The sequence below is a fragment of the Arachis hypogaea genome, chromosome 18 (assembly GCF_003086295.3).
Source record: "Arachis hypogaea cultivar Tifrunner chromosome 18, arahy.Tifrunner.gnm2.J5K5, whole genome shotgun sequence".
Taxonomy (NCBI): Eukaryota; Viridiplantae; Streptophyta; class Magnoliopsida; order Fabales; family Fabaceae; genus Arachis; species Arachis hypogaea.
The window spans coordinates 104,396,954-104,417,528 of record NC_092053.1 but is presented as its reverse complement, the minus strand read 5'-3'; the positions used below and the strand labels follow the sequence as shown (position 1 = coordinate 104,417,528).

At 32.4% G+C, this 20,575-nt stretch overlaps 2 long non-coding RNA genes and 1 other non-coding gene across 3 annotated transcripts; 2 read left to right on the top strand and 1 right to left on the bottom strand.

Annotated features, from left to right (window-relative positions):
- The first annotated feature begins 2,291 nt into the window (after positions 1–2,291).
- On the top strand, positions 2,292–2,986 carry LOC112771712 (uncharacterized). The gene is made up of 3 exons (XR_011876454.1): positions 2,292–2,405; positions 2,501–2,668; positions 2,778–2,986. It is a non-coding gene; the product is annotated as an uncharacterized lncRNA (long non-coding RNA).
- Positions 2,987–3,832: 846 nt separating this feature from the next.
- Positions 3,833–5,465, top strand: LOC112772002 (uncharacterized). Its single transcript, XR_011876585.1, has 3 exons — positions 3,833–4,513; positions 4,964–5,059; positions 5,329–5,465. It is a non-coding gene; the product is annotated as an uncharacterized lncRNA (long non-coding RNA).
- Positions 5,466–20,090: 14,625 nt separating this feature from the next.
- On the bottom strand, positions 20,091–20,198 carry LOC112774005 (small nucleolar RNA R71). The gene has a single exon (XR_003188520.1). It is a non-coding gene; the product is annotated as a small nucleolar RNA R71 (small nucleolar RNA).
- Between the last annotated feature and the right edge of the window lie 377 nt (positions 20,199–20,575).

The following is a 20,575-nucleotide window of genomic DNA, read 5'->3' as shown; positions in this document are numbered from 1 at the left end:
TTTTGTTCTTCTTTTGATTTCTTTTTTCATTTTCAATTTGTATCTATTATTGGGTTTCTTGCTTTCAATTCGACAGAGGGTGATGATCCTAACGATGATGATGTTGTATTAAAGAAGTTTTTTCACCCTAATCTCAAGCTATTAATTTTGACACAAGGTTCAAAGAGTTGTAGATATTACACCAAGGTAAGCTTACTACCAAGTCCATTTGAGAGTGATGGCATAAGCACTTGTTTCATTGTTGATTATGTGTGCAGAAATTCAAAGGCCAGGTGCGTGGTAGATGTTAAAGTTAACCCCATTGACACAGCTGGGGCCGGTGATGCATTTGTTAGTGGGATTCTCTACAACATTTGCTCATAAGCAATGTGGAGCTTGATGCTGCCAACGTAACTTGGTTATCTATTAATATTTTAGATTATCCCATCTTTAAGTGCTAAGTGTAATTTGTGACATCAGTTAATGAAGGAGATCCATGTAACATTGGGATGGTCATCTTATTTTTTTGGGTATCTTTTTATTGAGACGGTGAGATATTGGCCAATGATGTTGAAAAATAACATCCAATTTTATAGGTATCATGTAATAAATATTATGTTTATCTATATGATTTTTGGCTTTCCTTTATTCAATTTACAGTGTGTTTGATGGAGTAAATTTAGAAAATAAATCTAAAGTATTCATTTTTGTAATGTTAAAATCTAAAAAAATTTCTATTTTACCTTACTGACGGATTTACAGACGGATTTTCTGTCTATATTTAGAGGTAGGGATGGTTTTCGAAGGTTCAAATTACAGATGAAAAATCTGTTGGAAAATCTGTTTCCAATTACCGATGGAAAATTCGTCGAAAAACTTGTCTCTAATTACCGACGAAAAATCCGTCGGAAAACCTGTCTCTAATTACCGACAGAAAATTCGTCGAAAAATCTGTCTCTAATTACCGATGAAAAATCCGTCGAAAAGTTCGACGTTCCATGGAAATGGATGAGAGAATTTATTTAGAAAAAATCTGTCGATAATTGGTAAAAATCTGTCGGTAAATTACCGACGGAAAAAAATCTGTCGGTAATTTTGTTGGTAACCAAAAAATCGTCTGTAATAAAGGCCAAATCTGTCTGTAAATCTGTCTATATTAAGCAATTTTCTAGTTCTGAAGAATTTTAGCAGGATCAATTAACAAACTTAATATTGTGAATTTCTGGAAAAGAATCTAAAGGGTAGAGAGAAGTAACAATTCTTAATTTGCATTTTATTTAGGGGGTCCAATAGACTTTCTCAGTTTGAAATATGCTTGAAATGACCATATTCTGCATGCTCCGAAACCTGGCTGAATTACCTTGAACTTTCAACTTAAAATCTAAGTATCATTAGATAAGGAATCAAACTCAAATGGTTTTAAATTGTGGTTGAGATTTCGGTTGCTTAAACTTCAAGCATAAAGGTGTGATTGTTTATGTTCACAACTTGAAATTTAACTTGTTACCGCTTTGATATGGCCTAAAATGCTATAATTCATCTGAAGTTCGTAACCCTTGAAACAAAGGTTATAAAGTCATCATGTTATGGATTAATAGAATGGTTTTTAGGATATTATACTTCATAGTGTACCATATATGTGTGGATTATTTACACATTCTACTTCTTCTTAACTTGATCCTATGACAAGCAAGTACTAGATAGAAAAAGAGGCAAGCAAAAGTCTTGGTAATAAGTCTTATATTATGATTTTTCTTTCCACAAAAAAACCATGTCCTGGATATGATTATTTTGTTATCAACATTAGTTGAATACTTTTTTCATGTGATGAGTTTCTTGAAGGAGTAAGCAAAAGTGAGAATGATTTGTTTTCAAATGGTATTTATCTTTAAATAGTCATTTACTTCCTTGAATACTTTATTAATGTTTTCAAAGTATAGAATTTACTACCTCCCTCAATCACACCCCAACATTATAAAGGAATATCCAAACTAGAATTAACCATGAATTAACATTTTCCATTTCATTTTTTATATCAATATTCATGCATCAATATCCACAGACCACGATATATACATTGTTTTATCATGGTAGTTTATCAACCAACAGTTTGTGCTATTCTATGAATATCAATGTTGCAAAATATTACAGTAGCCATCCTTTAGCCAGACATTCAACATCTAATTTTTCACTTTTCTTTTTCTACTATGACTTGTAGCTTACATGATTCAGGATCAAGATATGCATGCTGCTAAGGTAAACATAACATCGTCTCTAATGCGCATCTTCATGTCTTCTTCACGTATTTCCTTCCTTTCTTGCTGGCTTGGTACAATTCTTATGTGCTAATAATGTGTTCACCTTTTTCAACTCAGTTGGAGTGCACTTTCATTGCCATTAAGCCTGATGGGGTGCAGAGATGCCTGGTAAATTGAGTATACATTTTTCACAATTTTAATTTGTCCCTACATGACACAAATAGGTCCCCACTTAATTAGTATAAGGTGTTCTTTTTGTGCAGATCTCAGAGATCATATCTCGTTTTAAGAGGAAAGGATTCAAGCTTGTGGGAATTAAAGTAATCATCCCTTCAAAGGAGTTTGCCCAAAATCATTATCATGACCTCAAAGATAAACCATTCTTCAATGGGCTATGTGATTACCTAAGCTCTAGTCCTGTCATTGCAATGGTTAGTCACAAACTTAGAATTGACTAAATCTATGTCCTTGAAAAACGAATACAACCACGCTAGTGTTCTTAACATGTTTTTCAAAAAAACACATGGATATGATATATAGGTGTGGGAAGGACAGGGAGTTATTACCTATGGCAGAAAACTGATTGGAGCCACAGATCCTTAAAAATCAAAGCCTGGAACTATTAGGGGAGATCTGGCTGTTGTCGTTGGAAGGTACTATTTTTTTCAAAGGAACTTACTACCTAGTTTTTCTTTGTACATTTTACAGATGCAACAATATATTCTCCATAATAATGTGACTTTGCAGAAATATCATCCATTATATTTGAAACAGAATTAGTTAAAAAAAATACATGAATGTAACGATAACTAAATAGCAAGTTTAATATTTATAGAGGAGTAGGCACTGGTGATTTCTACCTATTAATGTAATTTTTTATTACTTTGTCCTTACAGAATTAACTAAGGTTCATTGCTTGGCATTTATAGTAGCAATAGAAATTAAGTGGGTCATATAGAGTTTTCAATTTTGCATCTGCAAAGAAAGTCTCATCTTTTTATCTCTAGTCCCTACCCCTCTTCCCACCATCACCATTCATAACATGCATAAGATTTGGACAAAACAATTTTTTCTAATGTAACCATTATCTATATAGCCTCATAAGTAAACTCATAAATAACTATTATGATTGGTGTATTATATTGGGTTGTTTTATACTCTAATTGAATGGAGATCTTAAATTTCAGTTTACTGATTTATTTGTTCGTAATATTATTTACGTGTATTTTACCTGGTTGATCCGTTTTATTTGGAAGAAAATACATATTCTAAAATCGCTTTAGATTTTTTTATCCTTATTATTCATCATCAAGTTTTTACTTTAGATGTATGAAAATGAAAGGACATTTTCCAACATATACTACCATCCTCCTCTAGTTCTTATCAAATAATAAATTCAAAAGTAGTAGTAGCAATAATAATAATAATAATTACTTTCTTGGGTTGCTCATTTTCTTGGATTTTGGAAATTTGATAACTTTAATGAAGTTATGGGAGGATCCAATAATAAAACTCTCCATGAGAATCATTGCAAAACACACTAACTAGCTACTACTGAATGGAATGAATGAATGAATGATGTAGACTCTAAAAGGCTTCAGCTTTTTAACCTTTTTACTTGTTTTAGAATTGGGTCAAAAAACAAAAAGCAACATTAGTTTTTGGCAGTAAAATTGAAACGCACATGGTGCAAGTGCAGGTTTTCCAGCTACTATAATTTAATTTGAGAAGTGTGAGGATGGTGTTTGTGGTAATAATTTGAGAGAGAGAAAGAAAAAGAAGGGTTTATGAAATGATGCTTCTATGAATGTATTATTAGAGTGTTTGATCAGAGAGAGAAAGAAAGGACAGAAAAGAACATGCTTCCCTTTTCTTTCTTTCTTCATTTCTCTCAACAAAGGACCCCTCTCTTTCATCTCAGGAAATTGGTGAGCGAATTGAAGGCAAATCAAAATAGCAATAAATAAATAGTTTTTTCACCAAAAAGAAAAAGAAGAAAAAACCTTAATTTCATTAGTGTGCCTGTATGATTGGTTTCTGGTTAGAGAACTAACATTACATGTAGGCTTGGCATTATGGAGATCATATCTCTCTAGGATTTTATCTGGTTCTAGGTTCTATGGTTGCCAAAATTTACTAATCAATTAGTATTCCAACTGATTTATTTGTTGCAGGATTATATTAAAGAAAGTGATAATTTAATCTCTCTCCATGATCAAATTTGTGATTGCGATAGTATTTTGTCATATATGGAAACTCTTCTAAGTGGATTTCAGGTGTGTTGCTCGACCGTTTGAGCACTTTAGAAACTTATTGTATTTATTTTGGATACATGTGACAGAATCTATTTTGAGTGCATGCAGTTGGTAAACAGTTTATTTCACCCATAAGGCAGTTGCATTAATCTTGAGGGGTCATCTCTGTTATCTTGCTTATCTTAATTTTTGTTACATTAATTGACTGCTCTATATAATTGTGATGATTATCTACAAGTCTTTGAGTATATAATGGCAAAGAAATAATTGAAATATGAGGTAGAACCAAAGTACAAATCGGCTAAGTGCCTGCAATAAATAGATGGTTCTACTTTAGTGCTTTTCCCTGCTCATAGTAATATGAATGTCTCGGATTAAACTTTGAGATGATTTTACCCCTGCCTAATAATGTCTTCTTAGTGATAAATCTTATTTGGATTTTGGTTTAAGTGTTTGAAATGCTTTCTGCAGAATTTCTTTCCAGCTATGACTAAGATTGTTGGCACACTCGGTCCAAAGTCTCGTTCAATGACACTATTTCGTGTTATCTTGATGCAGGAATGTCTGGTATTCTCCATTGCAACCCTTGATTCTTTCCAATATTTGTTTAGAAAATTGATTGTAGATATATTTAGTTGTTTGTCAAATTGTCCTGATTCTTAGCTATTGATAAAGAACAATTTTCGGCTAGTTCGTTTATTTTCTTGGTATATTGTTAAAAAGCTTAGAATCAACAATGCATTTAGAGTTGAACAAAATTGTGTTTGCTTTTCTTTCTTTATCATTTGGAATTACTACTTCTATCATCTCATTCTTCTTTTATTACCATGTACTAGTTGCAAAGTTTGATTTCTCGTGGGGAGATTCAGAATACCACCAAGAGACATTGGAAAACTTGAGGGCTGCTATCAGACATTAGAAAAATTTATATCCAGAATACCATCATGTAATACCACCTTGTATCACATCTTTAGACTATCATTTTTCCTAATGTTTGATCACATTGAGAATTTTTTTATATATAGAGTTATGTCTTATATATTGAGGAATTGTGTTATAAAAGATTTAATTTTTAAATTTTGATATTAAAAAATAAATTTTTAATTTAAAAGTATGTAAATAAGATGAGATTAATGAATGTTTTGAAATTAAAAATAAATATATAATTATAGACTATGTGGAGGTTTGAAAATCTCACAAAATAATTAATTTTTGTTAAATTAGAAAATCAATTTGTGGGGGTTTTAAATTGTCACAAAAGTTCAATATAAACCTCCCACTAAACACACACAAAACTCCCACTGAATAGATCGTGGAGGTATTTAAAAATCCCTACAAAAGACCTCGTGGCACCTCAAATTTTGAGAGTTTTAGAAATTCTCACAAACTATTTAGTGGGGGTTATAAACCTCCACAAATAAGAGAAAAAACTGTCACAAATAAACAAAAATCTTGTAGTGATATATATTAATGATTATATGGTATATATAATATAAATATGCTTATGATTATTATATATATAATATATACTATATATAATATATACTTTTATCTTATATTATATGGTATATATACAATATATACGTTACCAATTATTGTAAGGGCGTCCAGCGCCTTTCAATTTAATTATATGTAATATATAAGGTAAATGCTAACCTATCTTTTTTAAAATAATATGTAAATTACCTTTTGTGATGTGTCATTTTATGATTGAATGCTATGTCAATTATAGTTAAATTATTTTGTAATTAAAAAATAAGTTAATAGGGGTGAATGTATAATTTAATAAAATATTAAAAATTGAATTCTAATTTTTTTATTTCAAATCAATATGCAGAAAATGTATCTTAAGTCCCTAACTCTTGGTAAAAAAATATATATTTACTTTTTATATTTACAAAAATTATATGATTATCCATCTTAAAAAAATATTTACAAAATAGTTCTACTTTAGTTAAGATGTTAATTTTTATTGAGTTAAATTAACTCAAATTAAAACAAAACATCCAATTAAAATGTGCCATATCATAGAGGGTAATGTACATGTTGATTTAAAAGGGGTTGGGTAGCATTCACCAATATATAATACATATGACCTAGGTTAAGAAAACCAAATAATTATATATAACTTAGGTAAGTTTTAAATTCTTTTATAGTATATATATAAGAGTTAATAGCCAAATTTGTTCTTGAAAGATCACCTATTCTTTAAATTAGTTCTCAAAAGATTTTTTTAGTTATATTAGTCCTTAAAAGATAAAACATAAGTCAAATTGGTCCTTCATTCTGTTAGTTAGATGATGATGGCATGATGACGTAGTAGGTTAACGCCACGTGTCACAATATGATTGGTTGACGTGTCACTTGACGTGTCAAAAAGTTATTTATAATCAAAATTGTCCCTGAAAGTTTAGACGTAAGTCATTTTCATCCTTAAAATTTTAAAAATTAATCAAATTAGTCTTTATATAAATTTTTTTATTTTTTCTTCATAATATTAAATTTGAAGTTTCTTTTATAGTACTAATTTTAATATTATTTTTTAGATCTTAATAAATAAAATTTTCTTTACATAAAATAATAAAAATAATTAAATTATTATAAACTTATTTTGTCATTTGTATTTCAAATTTTATATTTTCAAATTGTAATTTTTTTTATAGTGAAATTTTTTTATTTAAACGAATTTATCAAATTATTGTTGGTTATATATTTAAAAATTTAATATTTTCAATCTTTCTACATATTATAATATTTACTTTAAAATTTAAATCTTTTAAATTTTTTAAAATTATAATTTTTATTATTGTTTAATATATATAGTAAAACTCAATAATTGAAAAACTGATTTGTGGGATCACTTGTTGAATCTTAATATTTTAATATATTTTTTTAAAAATAACTACTATATTTATTTAGTGAAATCCAAAATATAGTTTTAATATTTTAGATTTTACTAAATAAATATAGTAGCTACTTAAAATATTTTAATCTTTTATATCTCACTAAATAAATATAGTAGTTATTTTAAATATTTTAATCTTTTATATTTCACTAAATAAATATAGTAGTTATTTTAAAATATTAAAAAACTAGAGTTTTAATATTTTAAATTTTACTAAATAAAAATAGTAGTTATTTTAAATGTTTTAATCTTTTATATCTCACTAAATAAATTTAGTAGTTATTTAAAAAAACTATAAATTTAAAATATTAAATTTTTAAATATATAATCAACAATAATTTGATAAATTTGTTTAAATAAAAAAATATCACTATAAAAAATTACAATTTGAAAATATAAAATTTTAAATACAAATGACAAAATAACTTTATAATAATTAAATTATTTTCATTATTTTATGTAAACAAAATTTTATTTATTAAGGTCTAAAAAATAATATTAAAATTAGTACTATCAAAAAATGTTTCAAATTTAATATTATGAAGAAAAAATAAAAAAAAAATTATATAAGGACTAATTTGATTAATTTTTAAAATTTTAGGGATAAAAATGACTTACGTTTAGACTTTCAGGGACTATTTTTATTGTAAATAACTCTTTTACACGTTAAGTGACACGTCAACCAATCATCTTGTGACACGTGGCATTAATCTACCACGTCATTATGCCACATGGCACTTAACGTGATACGTCATCATCTAACTAACGGAATGACTAATTTGACTTACATTTTATCTTTCAAGGGCTAATATGACTAAAAAAAATTTTTAAAGACTAATTTGAGGAATGGGTAATCTTTTATGGACGAATTTGACTATTAACCCATATATATAATTAGCTTTCAAAGCGAAGGCGCTTAGCGCCCATATAACATATGGTTGGGCATTAGCAGCCATTATATCATAGAGAGGACGCCCAGCACTCTTAGTTGTTCAAAAAGTGGACGTCCAGCGTCTAGTGTAGTTTTCAGAATGTGGACGCTCAAAGTCCAATTTTTCTTATTCTTAGAATCATCAAAATATCACATAAACACAGTTTCATATATCAAACAAATCATCTATCAATCAAGCATAAAATATAATTAATTTACCAAACTTTACCTCTTTGTTTCAGTTCACAAAAATCTATTCCTTTAAGACGATTGTTAGCTTATTTTTCTCCTCTTTCACTCTGAAAATAATGGATGCTTTCTTCTTAAAATTTAATTTTATGCAGAGTTCCTCGACAAAATAGATATAGTTATGTAGAGAAAAAAGAGGTGAACATTTTAATCAGTTTATAATTTTGTGGGAGTTTTAGAATCAAAGAACTGAACCTTAAAAACTTACTGACTATGAAGCTTCAGACTTTCTCTCTCGTTCTCCATCTCAAACTTGCGTGCGTAAGAAAAAAGAAAATAAGAGGTGGCTCTCGATGTCATTTACGGAGAGATGAAAATAAGCAGGAGGTGGCAAATTCCCCATGGGTTGAATCTCGAGATGATTATTCACCAATGTTAATTAATATATGTATATATAGGAGATAATTACTAAAACTAGATATAAGTCACAGTTATTATATTCTTTGAGTAAATATATGAGCTACTAGTATAAATGATATTAGTAATATGATTATCTCTGATTCAATTAGAACGGGTAAAATAATAATTATTAATAATGTCACATTATCATTTTTGTTCTCTTAGGATTCAAATTTGACTTGTCGAAAACGAGTCAAATTGCAAAAATCAGAATCTTAAAATTTCTAGCCCAGTGGCTCAAAAAACAAAATCTTTGCTAGTTAGTAATTGTTGACGTAGCAAGGTGCTTGCTTAAACTAGGTCATTATAAAAGATGATGGAGGCGTGGAATGAAGCACTGGAGAAGATGGTGAGATTGGGCTCAGGGTTGTGCATGGTTGTTGACAATCACGAAGGTTGGGGTTGGAAGATGGCACCTTGGTAGTGCTATGTAGTGAGCTCTGCTAGGGTTAGTGTTAGGAGGGAAAATAGAAATGGTGATAGAAGTGAAATTAGGACTAGATAAAAGTTACATATATGTACACATATTATATTTTTATTTTTTATTTAATATATTAGGTAATCGGATAATCGGGTCAGTTCAGATTTTATGATCTCAAATCTGATATCTAAATCAATTAAGGTAAGGTATAATTAAATTTTATCTAATTGGACTCGATTTACCATCGATTACAGTACGCAATATGATCGAGTCAAGTTAGATTTGATCAAGTAGTCAGATTTTTATATCCACTTACACCCCTAATAAGAATCGTCATATATATGTGTATGGTTGCACTATAGCAACCAGAAATCGGAGCTAGCGATTTCATCAGAGTATTATATAATAGTAGGACGTCCCTTTTTTCCTAAATTTATAGTATTTTATTGCAATAAAGAGAAGTACAGTTGTAAACCATTACACTTTACACCTGTGATTTCCAAGAGAAATAACATTAAAAAATTCTAAAGAGTTCAGTAGTCTGAAGAAAGGAAAGGAAGTGGATAAGTAATTGAAATCTTCGTGTCACTATAGAGAAGGAGTAGAAGTGCAATGTTGGGGTTTCAATCACCGCCATGGATGCAAGCTCGTTGGTATCTTCCAAATTCTTCTGCCGCACGGTTTGCTTGAGACAAAATTTCTTCAAGAATGATTCTTCTCTTCTTAAAAATTTAAGCATTTCTAGTGACGTGGATTTTACAAAACCATAAACGATCAGCAAGTACACTGAGTCATACCAAGTAATACCACAGGAGTGGATTATCGTTCCTACAAGGATTAATGGATTAAACAAGCAATAGACAACTGATTAATCTAGTAAGACAAACACAACTTAGGGTTTTACTAGCAACTAGCACGAAAACAGAGAATTAAATAAGAGAAAACTAAAATTAGTTAAGAAAGTAATATGATTAAGAGAGTTAAGGTTTCAGAGACGTTGAGACTTCTAGAAAAACACTTCTCACTTTTTACCTTGATCATGCAAAGATGTATCTATGGTAAATCATTAGTAATCAAATCTTAATCCCTTGGTGATTTAATTTTTCTTTAACCTAATTAATCGCTAATCCCTTAGTCAATTATTTAATAAAAGAGGTGAAGTGCTCTCACTGATTTCATAATAACACAATTATTTTAAAAACATAAAAAACCAAGTGCTCATCACGCATGGTTGGTTTCTCAGAAATTTGCTGAGCTAATTGACCCATTTGGACTTTCAAGTTTCAAATAGAGGCTTTAGTTTCCAGCATAAAATTTTGAGTATTTTGATAAAAAGTGGAGGTTTGTGGGCGAGTCTTTCTTTGGCAATTTTCTATATAGGAAAACTTTTGAGGAATTTGGGAGTCTGGGTGATGGTTGTGGAGGTTATGAGGATTGGTGGTTGTAAAGATGGTTGTTGATTTGATGATGAGGGTTGAAGTTATTTTGGTGATGGTTGTTATTAAAATTATTTTGTCTCTGTCCTTGATTACCCCATCCAAAGTTAGGGTGATTTTTTCATCTAGAATTGTAGGTTAAACTTAGAGAATGGGTCATTTTGAGGTGGCCCAGAAGAGTTTTTCATGTAATTCACTTGCTCTAGGAAAAATTGGCCATATTCAAAGCCTTCAGCTTGTGGTACTCCACCACTAAGTCATAGGAAGCATCTTGGGTGTTCATGGATGAGACTTGCATATTTCCAAGTTATTGAGTAATGGAATTAATTTGTTAAGACATGGCTTTATTTTGAGCAAGAAGAGTGTCCAGTGCATCCAACTCCATCACTCTTTTCCTCATTGTTCTTGCGGAGGAGTATAAGTATTGATTAATATCCACCATTTCAATCAACTCTAATGCTTCATCAATATGGTCTTCTTCATATGAAATCCTTGAAGCAGGAGTAATTCCATCATAGAAAATCCGGAGTTACACCTAGCCAAAAACATGTCCGAAGGACACTTCCGCAACATCTCCTTGTACCTCTCCCAAGCCTCATAAAGAGTATCTTCTTCTTACTATCTGAATGTCTGAATGTCGGTTCAAAGCTTTGTCATCCTTTGAGGTAAGAAGAATTTGGTTAAAAACTTACTTACCAAATTCTCCTAAGTTTCTATACTCTCCTTAGGTTGTGTTTCAAGCCACTGTTTGGCTCAGTCTCTCACAGAAAATGGAAACAACAATAGCCAGCAGACACTAGCAGGGACTCCATTCGTCTTGATTGTGTCACAGATTTGGAGAAAGTTAGAGATGTGTAAATTGGGATCCTCTTGAGGACTTCTACCAAATTGACAATTTTTCTGAACTAAAGTAAAAAGTTGAGTTTTTAACTCAAAGTTATTAGCATTCACAGTAGGAGTGACAATGCTATTGCCACAATACCTAGGATTTGGAGTAGTGAAGGAGCTAAGAGTCCTGCTAACTTTGCATTGAGAGCATTATGACCAATAACATTATTATTGTTCTCTGCCATGTCAAATTCAATTCCTTCTTCAATTTCCACTTCACTGTCTTCTTCAATCCTCTATTCTTTAGCTTGCTTTCTTTGTCTCCAAAGAGTCCTTTCAATTTCAGGATTATAGTGAAGAGGCTCTTTATCTTTATTTCTCTGCATAAACAAACAGAAAATAAAGAAAAAGTGAAATTTCCTACATCAAAGAGAGGGGAATTCCAAGTGAGGTAACTAACAAAAATTAAATAAGCAGAAATAAAAAATAAGTCTAATCTAGGTAATCAATTAACTGGTAGTTGCTAATCACAATTAATCCCCTGCAACGGTATCAAAAACTTGATGTGAATTTTACAAAACCACAAATGATGGGCAAGTACACTAAGTTGTACCAAGTAATACCACGGGAGTGCGTTATCGTTCCCACGAGGATTAACAGATTAAGCAAGCAATAGTCAACTGATTAATCTAGCCAGACAAACACAACTTAGGATTTTACTAGCAAATAACATGAAAATAGAGAATTAAATAAGAACAAACTAAAATTGGTTAAGAAATTAATATGATTAAGAGAGTTAAGGTTTCAGAGATGTTGAGACTTTTGGAAAAATACTTCTCCCTTTCCACCTGATCATGCAAAAAATGTATCTATGGTAAGTCATTAGTAATCAAATTCCAATCCCTTGGTAATTTAATTTCTCTTTAACCTAATTAATCGCTAATTCCTTAGTCAATTATTTAAGAAAAAAGGTGAATTCCTCTCACTGATTTCAAAACAACACAATTCACAAGAATTATTCTTAGTTGATTCGATGTCACATATGAAATCTAGTTTTTAAACTTAAGAATTATGAGAAGAGGTTTTGAAGCTTAATTCAATTAATTCACTTTTCCAAGAAATTACAGGAATTCAAGTCAGAGAAGAATTGTTTTCCAACACATTCAAATCTTTTGGATGAAGAACGAAAACTTTTTCTTAAGAAAACATCAATGCATCAATCAAAGGTAGAAAAGCTAGAATATTAGTCCATAGGAATCAACAGAGCTCCTAACCTTAACCAAGGAAATTAGTTGCTCATGCTTCAAGAGAAAACTAAAAACTTTGAATTGTAAAGACTGCTGAAGAAGAGAGCACGTGTGTGACTTCTCTCCTTATATACTAACCCTAAACAAATTCAAAATTTAAAACTTAAAATAGATCAACTTAAAACTAAATCAAATTTAACTAATTAATATTTTTCTTCCCAAGTCATACTCTAGATCTTTCTCCTCATGATACTCAATCAATACTAAAATTTATGGGCTTGAGTTGAGCCTTGAATTAATCCTGTAAGTGTTGAAGAATTGGAGGACTTAGTGGATGAATTAAGGTCTCTGGGGGGAGACACATAATACCACGTTATACGTGAGGTGAGTCCCTTCACGTTGTGTGTGAAGTAAAATCTTAGTCCAATTTGCTCTCTGTCTTGATCTTTATCCTTACATTAGACGCGAAGATTTCCACATTGAACGTGACTTCATTTTGCTTCAATTCAGTCTCTGTTTGCTTTTCTTTACGTTTCACATCTGGAAATTTATGTTGCAAGCCAATGTTGTCATGCGTACGCATGCCAGATGCGTATGCTGATGTCTCTTTTCGCACTGGTCGTGCTTGAGATGCATACGCACAATACCCCCAAGTCCAATGGTTATGTTTTCACGTCCCACGGCTGCACTTCACAACTTAAGTTTTGCTCTTTTTTTTGCTTCAGGCATTGTACGGCTACACTCCCATGTCCCACGTTGAAATGGAGTCATGCGTAGCATGGGAGATGCGTACACATGGTATGCAAAATCTCACCATTTGTGCGTATGCATGTTAGATGCGTACTGATAAACCCATATTTTATGATATATTTTGTGCCTAATTTAAGTGATTTATTCAATCCTTCACTCACTTATTCATGTTAATTGCATGGTTTTACTTTCCCTTCCTTATTATGTGATGTATGTGAAAAACATGTTTCATATGCTTTAAAAGTAATTATTTTAATTACCTTTTATTTCCATTCGATGCCGTGATTCGTGTGTTGAGTAGTTTTAGATCTTCTAAGGCATGAATGACTTAAAGGATGGAAAGGAAACATACAAAAATGGAAGGAAAGCATAAAATGGAGTTTTTGGAGAAACTGGCAGTGACGCGACTGCGTGATTGATGTGACCGCGTGATTGACGCGGACGCATGACTGAAGCGACAGCGTGATAAGGAAAACTCCAAATGACGTGACCGCGTGACCCACGCGGATGCGTGACAAAGGCCATGCACCAAAAATTACAGAAAATGCTCCCAGCGATTTCTGAAGCCCTTTTTGGCCCAAATCCAAGTTCAGAAGGCACAGATCAGAGGTTATGAAGTGGGGGAATACATCCATTCAGGGAGAGTCTCCAATTAGTTACTTTTCATGATTTAGATGTAATTTTTAGGGAGAGGTTCTCTCCTCTCTATTTTAGGATTTAGAATTAGGATTTCTTTTGCTTTCAGGATTATCTCTTGTTATCAGGTTCAATATTCCTTTTTACTTATTTTCTCAATTTAATTTATGAATTCTTCTATGTTACAGATTATTCTTTGAATTAATGTTATTTGAGGTATTTCAGTTTATGATTGCTTTCTTTTATTTATATTACTATTGCTTCCAATCTGAAGACATTTTTATTCAAGTAGATTTATTTTTTCCCTTTTGGTCTTGGTTAAGAAATCAGTAACTCAGGAGTTATCAAACTCAACATGATTGATAATTGTTATCTTTGCTAATTGAATTGAACTTCAATAATCCCAATCTTTCCTTAGGGATTAACTAGGATTTGAAGATCAAACTAATTAGTCACTTGACCTTTCTTTGCTTTAAGTAAAGGCTAACTAAGTGGAATTAAGATTCAATCTTCATCATCATTGATAAGGATAACTAGGATAGGACTTCCAATTTCCCATACCTTGCCAAAAGTTTATTTTACAGTTATTTATTTATTTTTCTTGCCATTTAAATTATTTGTTCCTCATCTTCAAAACCCCAATCTACAATCTTCATAACCAATAATAAGAACATACTTTCCTGCAGTTCCTTGAGAAGATGACCCGAGGTTTAAATACTTCGGTTATCAATTTTTAAAGGGTTTGTTACTTGTGACAACCAAAACGTTTGTAAGAAAGGTTGATTGCTTGGTTTAGTAACTATACTCGCAACGAGAATTTACTATAACTTCTAAACCATCAATCTTCAATTCTTCAAAATGGCACCGTTGTCGGGGAACTGCAATCGTGTGCCTTATTATTGGTTATTGTAAATATTTTTCTTTTACTTGTTTATTTGTCTTTATTTTCTCCTTTTATTTCCATTAGCTACTATGAATTCTCACCCCTCTCGCTTTGAGTTTGGTTCTAATATTGTTGAAAGGAGTGAAAGTTATAACAGGAACATGCATCAAGGTCAGAGCAATCAAAGATGATGGAGCCAAGAGGATCTGATCAACCCTGTAGGCAACAACACCCTCCAAGATATCATGGACAAAGACTATTCTACAATGCATACCAAGCCAATGGACATGCTGGACAACCTTGTAGTTACCAACAAGCCCCACCCTGTGCTTATAAGCCATCCTCTCAACATAACTTCGAACCACCACACTCACAAGCTCCTTTTCACCATTCACCACCATATGATCCTCATTTACCCCAATTCCAATCCAATTACTCCCAAACACCACCACTTCCCCATGTACCACGTCCAAATCCATCACCCCGAGAATCAGAGGTTCGCCTCAAGGAAACAGTAGATCAACTTCAAACAACCCTTCATCAATTGGAGCAAGCAGTAAGTCAATTATCTTCTAGATGTTCGAACATTCAAAGACCTCCCACAGCCCCATGTGGACAATCTAATGAAGAGCATAGTATGAAGGAGATACTAGAAACTCCAGTGGACAGAACAGGGCATGACTTCGTACTGGAACAAGTAGAGGAAGCTGTCATTATAGAAGAAGAAGAGTTGGTTGAAGACTTAGGAGAAGATGAACTTCCAAGGGAATCCAGAATTGTGGAAAATTCTATCAAGGACATTACAATTGATGTTAAGGAGGATAGTGCACAACTCCCACAGCAACTTGATGAGCGGATAATTTATACGCTTTTTGACATTGTTTTTAGTAAGGATCTAGTTACTTTTAGGGATGTTTTCATTTGTTTTTATGTTAAATTCACATTTTTAGACTTTACTATGAGTTTGTGTGTTTTTCTGTGATTTCAGGTATTTTCTGGCTGAAATTGAGGGACTTGAGCAAATATCAGATTCAGAGGTTGAAGAAGGACTGCTGATGCTGTTGGATTCTGACCTCCCTACACTCAAAGTGGATTTTCTTGAGCTACAGAACTCGAAATGGCGCGCTTCCAGTTGCTTTGGAAAGTAGACATCCAGGGCTTTCCAGAAATGTATAATAGTCTATACTTTGCCCAAGTTTAGATGACGCAAACTGGCGTTCAACGCCAGCTCTCTGCCCAATTCTGGCGTCCAGCGCCAGAAACAAGTTGCAAAGTGGAGTTCAACGCCCAAAATGGCACAAAAGCTAGCGTTCAACTCCAGGAATAACCTCTGCACGTGTAACATTCAAGCTCAGCCCAAGTACACACCAAGTGGGCCCCGGAAGTGGATTTATACATCAATTACTTACTTCTGTAATCCCTAGTAGCTAGTTTATTATAAATAGGACCTTTTACTATTGTATTAGACTCTTTGGACGCCTGGTTCTTAGATCAGAGTGGCTGGCCATTCGGCCATGCCTGGACCTTTCACTTATGTATTTTTAATGGTAGAGTTTCTACACTCCATAGATTAAGGTGTTGAGCTCTGCTGTTCCTCAAAGATTAATGCAAAGTACTACTGTTTTCTATTCAATTCACTTGTTCCGCTTCTAAGATATTCATTCGCACTTCAACCTGAATGTGATGAACGTGACAATCATCATCATTCCCTATGAACGCGTGCCTGACAACCACTTCCGTTCTACATTAGATTGAATGAGTAACTCTTAGATCTCTTAATCAGAATCTTCGTGGTATAAGCTAGATTGATGGCGGCATTCATGAGGGTCCGGAAAGTCTAAACCTTGTCCGTGGTATTCCGAGTAGGACTCTGGGATTGAATGACTGTGACAAACTCCAAACTCGCGAGTGCTGGGCGTAGTGACAAACGCAAAAGGATAGTAAATCCTATTCCAGTATGATCGAGAACCTCCAAGATGATTAGCCATGCAGTGACAGCGCATCGGACCATTTTCACAGAGAGGAATAGGATGCAACCAACGACAAGGGTGATGCCTCCAGATGATTAGCCGTGCTGTGACAGAGCATTTGGACCATTTTTCCGAGAGAGATCGAAAGTAGCCATTGGCACCGGTGACATCCTTACATAAAGCCAGCCATAGAAAGGAGTAAGATTGATTGGATGAAGACAGCAGGAAAGCAGAGGTTCAGAGGAACGAATGCATCTCCATACGCTTATCTGAAATTCTCACCAATGAGTTACATAAGTATTTCTATCCTTATTTTATTAATTATTTTCGAAAACCACATTACTATTTTATTTCCGCCTGACTGAGATTTACAAGGTGACCATAGCTTGCTTCATACCAACAATCTCCGTGGGATTCGACCCTTACTCACGTAAGGTATTACTTGGACGACCCAGTGCACTTGCTGGTTAGTTGTGCGAAGTTGTGAACCATGGTATTGGCATCGTGTTTTTGGTGCCATTGCCAGGGAAAGAAAGAGCAATGAATTTTACATAATCAAAGTGTAATCACAATTTCGTCCACCAAGTTTTTGGCGGTGTTGCCGGGGATTGTTCGAGTTTGGACAACTGACGGTTCATCTTGTTGCTCAGATTAGGTAATTTTCTTTTTGTTTTGTTTTCAAAAAAAAAATTTAAAATAAAAATGTTTTAAAAAATAATTTATTCTATGGCTTCAAAACTTTCAAGAATGAATTCTAGAGTTTCATGGTAACATGTTGAATCCTATCTGGCTGAAAAGCCATACCCAAACTCCTTTGGGATTGGTCTTCAACTAATCACCTCAATGGATGTAAATCCATTCTAAAGCTTGAATGGCTATTAAGCCATGTCTGACCCTTTGATTGGAGCTTTAGACTAAAGAGCACAAGATTCCTGGAATTCATATTAAAGATTTTGAAATCCTTATTTTTGTTTTTCAAATAATTTTTGAAAAAATACAAAAAAAAAATTAGAAAATCATAAAAATCAAAAATATTTTTTGTGTTCTTGTTTGAGTCTTGAGTCATGTTATAAGTTTGGTGTCAATTGCATGTGCATCTTGCATTTTTCGAAAAAATCATGCATTCATAGTGTTCTTCATGATCTTCAAGTTGTTCTTGGTAAGTCTTCTTGTTTGATCTTTGCATTTGCATGTTTTGTGTCTTTTCTTGTTTTTCATATGCATTCTTGAATTCTTAGTGTCTAAGCATTAAAGAATTCTAAGTTTGGTGTCTTGCATGTTTTCTTTGCATTAAAAATTTTTCAAAAATGTGTTCTTGATGTTCATCATGATCTTCATAGTGTTCTTGGTGTTCATCTTGACATTCATAGCATTCTTGCATGCATTCATTGTTTTGATCCATAACTTTCATGCATTGCATCATTTTTCTTGTTTTTCTCTCTCATCATAAAAATTCAAAAATAAAAAAAATATCTTTCCCTTTTTCTCTCTTAAAATTTCGAAAATTAGATTTGACTTTTTCAAAAATTTTTAAAATCTAGTTGTTTTTATGAGTCAAATCAATTTTTCAATTTAAAAAAAAATCTTATCTTTTTCAAAATCTTTTTTCAAAAATCAAATCTTTTTTCAATTTTTTTTAGTTATTTTTGAAAATTTCAAAAATATTTTTCAAAAATCTTTTTCTTAATTTTACATCATATTTTCGAAAATAACATCATCAATTAATGTTTTGATTCAAAAATTTCAAGTTTTTTTACTTACTTGTTAAGAAAGATTCAAACTTTAAGTTCTAGAATCATATCTTGTGATTTCTTGTGAATCAAGTCATTAATTGAGATTTTAAAAATCATCTTTTTCAAAAACTAATTTCTATTATATCTTTTCAAAAATATCTTCTTATCTTACCTTTTTCAAAAAAGTGATTGCAAAATATCTTTTCTAACTTCCTAACTTCTTATCTTTTCAAAATTTGTTTCAACTAACTAACTAACTTTTTGTTTATTTCTTACCTTTTTCAGAACTACCTAACTAACTCTCTCTCTCTAATTTTCGAAAATATCTTCCCTCTTTTTCAAAATTTCTTTTTTTATTAACTAATTATTTTAATTGTTGATTTTAATTTTCGAAAAATTACTAACCTTTTTCAAAAAAAATATTTTCGAAAATCACTAACTCTTTTTCAAAAAAATAATTTTCGAAAATCCTTCTCCTTCATCTCCTTCTAATTATTTATTCATCTACTAACACTTCTCTTCATCTCACATCTCTGCTCCTATCATCACCTTTGTGTTTGGATTCTTCATTCTTCTTCACCCCTATTCCTTTTCTTCTTCTACTAACAATAAGGAACCTCTTTACTGTGACATAGAGGATTCCTCTTCTTTTCTTTTTCTCTTCTCTTTCTTATGAACAGGGACAAAGAAAAATGAATTCTTGTTGAAGCTGATCCAGAACCTGAAAGGACTCTGAAGAGAAAACTAAGAAAAGCTAAATTACAACAATCCAGAGACAACCTTATTGAAAATTTTGAAACAAGTAAAGGCGATGGAAGCTGAACCCAACAACAATAATGCAAGGAGAATGCTTGGTGACTTTACTGCACCTAATTCCAATTTACATGGAAGAAGCATCTCCATTCCTACCATTAGAGCAAACAATTTTGAGCTGAAACCTCAGCTAGTTTCTCTGATGCAGCAGAACTGCAAGTTTCATGGACTTCCATCTGAAGATCCTTTTCAGTTCTTAACTGAATTCTTGCAGATCTGTGATACTGTTAAGACTAATGGAGTAGATCCTGAAGTCTACAGGCTCATGCTTTTCCCTTTTGCTGTAAGAGACAGAGCTAGAATATGGTTGGACTCTCAACCCAAAGACAGCCTGAACTCTTGGGATAAGCTGGTCACGGCTTTTTTAGCCAAGTTCTTTCCTCCTCAAAAGCTGTGGAAGCTTAGAGCTGATGTCCAAACCTTCAGACAGAAAGAAGGTGAATCCCTCTATGAAGCTTGGGAAAGATACAAGCAGCTGACCAAAAAGTGTCCTTCTGACATGCTTTCAGAATGGACCATCCTGGATATATTCTATGATGGTTTATCTGAGCTATCAAAGATGTCATTGGATACTTCTGCAGGTGGATTCATTCACCTAAAGAAAACACCTGCAGAAGCTCAAGAACTCATTGACATGGTTGCTAATAACCAGTTTATGTACACTTCTGAGAGGAATCCTGTGAGTAATGGGACGCCTATGAAGAAGGGAGTTCTTGAAATTAATACTCTGAATGCCATATTGGCTCAGAATAAAATATTGACTCAGCAAGTCAATATGATTTCTCAGAGTCTGAATGAAATGCAAGCTGCATCCAACAGTACTCAAGAGGCATCTTCTGAGGAAGAAGCTTATGATCCTGAGAACCCTGCAATAGCAGAGTT